We start from the raw sequence: 5,857 nt of genomic DNA, 5'->3' as shown, positions 1-5,857 counted from the left end.
AATGCTCGGAAGCTGATGTCTCAAATGAATTGACCTAGGAAATTTTTTCTTTGTTGATAGTTGACACATTAGTGTTTGTTTGGGAATAATTTATTTAATTTTTTTGCTAAAAATATGCTAAAATATATTTGTATTTTGAAAAATTTTAAAAATGTGAAAAAATAAGAAAAAAGTAAGGTTTTAAAAAATTATACATAAAAACTAAAAGCTAAAAGTTAAAACTAATGCTAAATCGATTCTTAAAATAATGAATTCTTTTCGTTTTGAACTATAGGAGTAGAAAGAATTCATAAAATTTCGAGATTTTACCATTGATTTTGGAATTAGTGCCCAAGTTGACATTTTTGAAAATGCAAATCATGGGATTTATTTGTACATGAACTCAAATCCGTTAGCAATAGCATCATTCATATTTTTTACTACGTGTCACAAATGTCTACCTTCTTAAAAGTTTGATCACTTTTTTTCTTCTGAGAGAAAATATAATGCAAAGGTTTGATCACTTTTTTTTAGAATCAAGTTTGATCGCTTAAATGAATTATATGATGTACTAGAGTTAAATTAGTGTATCTTTATATACTTTGAAATTTTCGAATGATAAATGGGATAACTCAATCTAACGTGGATTGAAAATTGCTACACTGTTTTGTTATGGACTTTTTCCAGGAAAATTATTAATGTTCTGTTGAAATGAATAAAATTCCCAGGACCAGCAAATAGTTCTAACATTTTAGAACTGCAAAGTTACCAAGAATAGATTTTGTAAAGCTTTTTTTTTTGGCTAAATAAGTAAAGATGGAGAGTTAATTTCATATTTTGGGTTCCGGGGAATGTAGAGCATTTGGAGTGAGGTTAGATAAAATTTGACTAAAAAAGACAACTGACTAGCTTGCCACGGCCAAAATCCTTGTAGTTTAACTGATTGACACATCGGGTTCAAATGACCTATTCTTTGATGTAAATATCGGAGCTAGGAATAAAAAAAATAAAAGTCTGCAATATCTACAATATTTAATGGGCCATGTCTGTGGATATGGCCCTTGGGCCCTTCTTGCATTTGATAGCAATGAATTGGAACAACTTTATCACATAAAAAAATGAAGAGTGACCACATTTTCACATGGATTTTGTACAGAATGGGAGACAGTTCTGTCACAAGATAACACCCTGAATCCAATGTATATCATCTTCCTGCGTGGTTGATCACCATGGTTTGATTTTTTTTTTATTTTTTTATATTCTGGTTAATTCGAGGTCCTACTTTCGCTTAAAATCACCGAAATGAAAGTAATGTGCCTCTCAATGAATCTGAAACATGAATTTTAAGCAAATCTGTTATTAGTTCATTCTGAATGTATGACCTTTTTTTTTTTCAAAACCTTAATAACTCCCTCACAGCCCAATAGAACACCAGATTGGGCCTGCTTATGCAATCGTAGATTAATTTCATAAAAATAATTTTACGAGATATAAAAAACAAGCAACTGATTAGATATTTGATACATCTAATATACATATTTTCAAATTTTGGAACTGTTTTCAAGTAAAATATCTGATATATCTACTTGGTTTTGGCTTGTAAGCTTTGCCTATTATAATTTGATTATTACTTATTTAAAATCTACTGCACATACGTACATATTATATATGATATCAAGATTTGATCGGTCGAATTATAGAAATTTAAAAATGTTCGTGTTATATGAAAAAAAAAAAAAAAAGGGACCCACGAAATATTAATTTTGATATTATTGTCTTATTTAATAACAGCACTTGACATAATAAACGATGAAAAATGCTATGTCTACAACATTTTTACAATAATTTTACAACAAATCCTAAGTGGCAGGTTATTACTGGTTATTATTGTTGAGGCAAAAAAGTAATCTTACTATTAGTTTCAAATTTGAACCAATAATAACTAACCACCTATGATTTGTTGTAAAAATGTTGTAAAATTGTTGTAGACGTAGCATCTCTCATAAACGATTATGGGGCCATTAATAGTAATAAAAAAAGAACAAAATTGGCCTAAATGCAAAAACACTCCTGAGGTTTGGGTCAATTGCAAAGACATTCCTAGGATTTCAATTGTTTCTTATAACTTCTCAAGGCTTCTAAATCCACTAAATTGACCCATGAGACTAACTTTTATTAGCATTGTGTAACCAGTGATTGACACAAATTAGTTAGTGTTTTCTTAATATGGTCACGTGATGGTTGTGTAATTTTTCCATCCATAAGAGCTAACGAAAGTTAGTCCCAAGAGTTAATTTGGTAGATAAGAAAACCTCAGGGAGTTATAAAAAAGAAACAAAACCCTAAGGAGTATTTTTGTAACTGACCAGAACCCCAAGGGGCATTTTTGCATTTTGGCAAAAAAATAGTATTTAGTTTAGTATAAATTAAATATAATACGAGTAACATTTAATGTGTTTAATACATTTGATTATTGTAAAAACCTGTATTTTCCAAAGTATTTTTTGATACATACGATATAATATATGCATTTTAATAACTATATTGGCAAGTATATTATCACCATGGAAGTGGAACCCACGAATGTTACCATGGTCCACGAGAACAGCAAGAAAAAATTCTTTCATCAGAAAAGGAAATTATACCAATCCTAGAGAAGAAAAAACAGGAGCAACAGTTTACTCTTATTCAACAAGATATGTAATAAATAAGATGATCGCCTATACCTTGAGTAAAAAATATCCAACTCCAAGTTGAGAGCAATTTACACCAAATTTCTTCACAAGCCTCCGGAAACAATTTCCATAAAGGAGGATACTGGTTAGGAAGAATTACAAAACCTAGGAATGGGTAGCTAAACATTCAAACTGGTGGCTTCCTTACCTGGGGACTGATAGACCAAGCTCTGCAAAGCAAACAGAAAATCAATTCACAACTGCAAGATGATCCAACAAAAAGAAAAATTCTAATCAAATTCCATGCGTTTCGGTTTACTTTACTTTACATGGCACTTGAAGATGCATCAGTTGCTATTTTCTTAGTAGTTTAATGAGTTATCTACCTCTTTTGTTTGCTTGATAATGGTAATGAGGTTATCTATCGCTTTTCATCAAAAAAGAAGAAAAAGATGAAGAAGCAGGTTTGCAAATAACCCTGCAATGATTACATTTTCTTGAAACCTCCAAACAAATAATTATATTACCATTTTCTATTGAATATAACTACTTTTATTGATGAACAGGCCAACATGAACATCCAGAGTACAGAATAATCAAATTGGAGGAGGAGAAATATAGGCACATAATAGATATTCCAAGGTTGAGAAGCATTACTGAATAGTATAAAAAGTTAATATGCATTGGATTAATCATATGCTAAATATCAACGTGTTGTTATAAAGATGGATCAGATGTGCAACCTAAATATGCATACGACAAGCCCACCTTCATGAACAGCATGAAGCAAAACGATTCACGTACCATCAATTCCATCTGGTGAAAGTAACAATTCCATCACTAAATTACCCATACAACATTTTATGAAGCTAGCGAAGTGTAAGATAATCAGAAATCAAACCATATTCAAGAAACCTCCTTGGCATAGTGAGAAATCACCTCCTTGGAGAGAGAGTTTTCAAATGGTCGAAAACATTTGCTGGTCTTATGTTCTATAGCATTAATATAATATGGTTCTCCATAGAGAAATGAGAGATAGAAGGGTGTGATTTGTAGCCTAAATTAGAGAGAGAGAGAGAGAGAGAGTTTAGACTTAGATATGCAACCTAAATATAAAAAATGGGCCCACCTTCATGGACAGTATGAAGCAAAACAATTCATGTATCATCAACTCCATCTGAGGAAAGTAACAAATCTGTCACTAAATCATTCAAACTAAATTATACATGACTATCACATGTACAAGAAAATATAAAAAATAAATATTCATTTTGTAGGGAATTTGTTCTGGCCATGTCACAGTTCATGTACCTGTAACATGAACTCCCAAAGAACAGACACACCAGGCATCATTTTCACTAGTGTTTTATTTTCACAGTTGTCCTGGCGTTAATCCAAAAACGGTACACAACTAAAGTTCCTTTTTATTTTTCAGCTTCTTTGATGGGGAATGCACACGAATTTAAAGGTGATACTATATTACTCCAGCACTCAAACTTCAGTTTCTTGAGTACCAGTAAATAGCAGTGATAACCTGTAAGGTTTGCCCCACAGCCCACCCCCCCTTTTTTTTTTTTTCGGCATGTCAGTTACTTAGAAAGTTAGAATTGACTGTTTATCATTAAAAAAAAAAAAAACAATTGAACCAAAAGTAACACTCCATAATTAAAACCTAGGAAGCATGGAGACAGGTACGAGTATGACACGCGATATAGGCACTTTCTAAAAAATTATAACATGACACAGTAGGTACGGCACAGATACAGCACACCACAAATGAAATGTCATGCTTCATAATTCGAGACTAAGCATATTTTTAGCCAACTCGACTCTACTTTCCTCCACTCTCCTCTTTTCCCACCATCCAAACGGGCTAAAATTTTTCTTTTTCACACCATCGTTATATATATATATATTAATATTTATTTTTTCTTACATTTCAATTACTTAGAATTCACTTTTTCATTATTTAAATAAATAAATAAACAATTTAACACCAAATTATTAGAATAATAAAGCAATGTAACACTAAACAAAAGCTTAATTAAGTTACATTTAGGTTACTAAACAAATTATAATATAATTACATTGATATAAAGCAACCTAATACTTTAAAAAAAAAAAAAAAAAACATTACAATCAAATTACGTTGTATCATTTCTATTACATATTGAAAAAAAAAAAGAAACCTGGTAAAAGGAGAGAAACGACGAGTGGATGGTCTGGTTGAGGAAGTGGAGTGGAAGTGGAAGAAGGAAACGACGTCGTAGAGGGCGGAGCCTTGGTTTAACGGTTGATTTGAGGGACGAGAGGAAGGTTCTTCCAATCACACAGTTGCAAGTGGAAGCCATCATCAAGGTTTGGTGGAGAAGAGAAGAGGGCTTCACTTTCAACTGTGTGTTGGGTTTTTACTTGTGTTTTTTAGGGGTTTATGGTCCTTTTAACTGATCACTAACCTCGCTAGTTAGTATTATTTCCCAATGGATAAATATATATATATATATATATATATATCCCAGATTTGCCAGTTGCCACGTCAATAATCAAGTCTAATAAATTTTTTTTTCTAAGTGCATGTTTTTATGATAAAAAAAAGAAAAAAGAAAAAAAAGATAGTTTTATTATTAATAATAATATTTTTAAGGCAAAAATTCAAACTGCACGTTTTAAATTTGACTAAAATTCATTTAAATTATTTAATTTTGTTTCGTTCAATTAAGTTTTCTTATTAAGGTTTATTTCTATCAACTTCTGTTAGTTAGGTTTTTTTTTTTTTTAAAAAAAATAAAATAATTTGAAATATATTTTTCAATAATTAATTGAAAATTTATAATTTAAAAAAAATTGAAGGAAAAAAAATTAAAAAATTAGACACAGTAATAATGGAGAGATTTTAATTGAATGAACTTGAAATTTAGAAGATTCAAATAAATGAAAGTAAAGTTAGATGACTGAAATGAATTTTTGTCAAACTTAGAAGGAGTAATTTGCATTTTTGCTTATTTTTAATGAACCACCACCTATGGTGAACTTTTATAGGTTTTTGATAAATTGGAGTTATTTTGTAATAGACTTATTTGTTGTTAATGTTCTCTATCCAATTTATAATAAACAATCGAAATATTCATGAATTTTAATTAACTCAACTAATAAAATCTCTTATAGCTTAAAATACTATTGAATATATATATATATATATATAT

The 5,857-nt window shown here is 30.2% G+C and overlaps 1 long non-coding RNA gene across 1 annotated transcript; it reads right to left on the bottom strand.

Moving 5' to 3' along the window:
* Positions 1–2,636: 2,636 nt before the first annotated feature.
* LOC111994406 (uncharacterized) lies at positions 2,637–4,189 on the bottom strand. The gene is made up of 3 exons (XR_010623598.1): positions 3,784–4,189; positions 3,423–3,470; positions 2,637–2,884 (listed from the first exon to the last, which is right to left on the bottom strand). It is a non-coding gene; the product is annotated as an uncharacterized LOC111994406 (long non-coding RNA).
* Between the last annotated feature and the right edge of the window lie 1,668 nt (positions 4,190–5,857).

This window comes from Quercus suber, unplaced genomic scaffold (genome assembly GCF_002906115.3).
Source record: "Quercus suber isolate HL8 unplaced genomic scaffold, Cork oak 2.0 scaffold_348, whole genome shotgun sequence".
Classification (NCBI taxonomy): Eukaryota; Viridiplantae; Streptophyta; class Magnoliopsida; order Fagales; family Fagaceae; genus Quercus; species Quercus suber.
The sequence above is the reverse complement of the archived record's forward strand: the minus strand, read 5'-3'. Positions and strand labels throughout refer to the sequence as shown.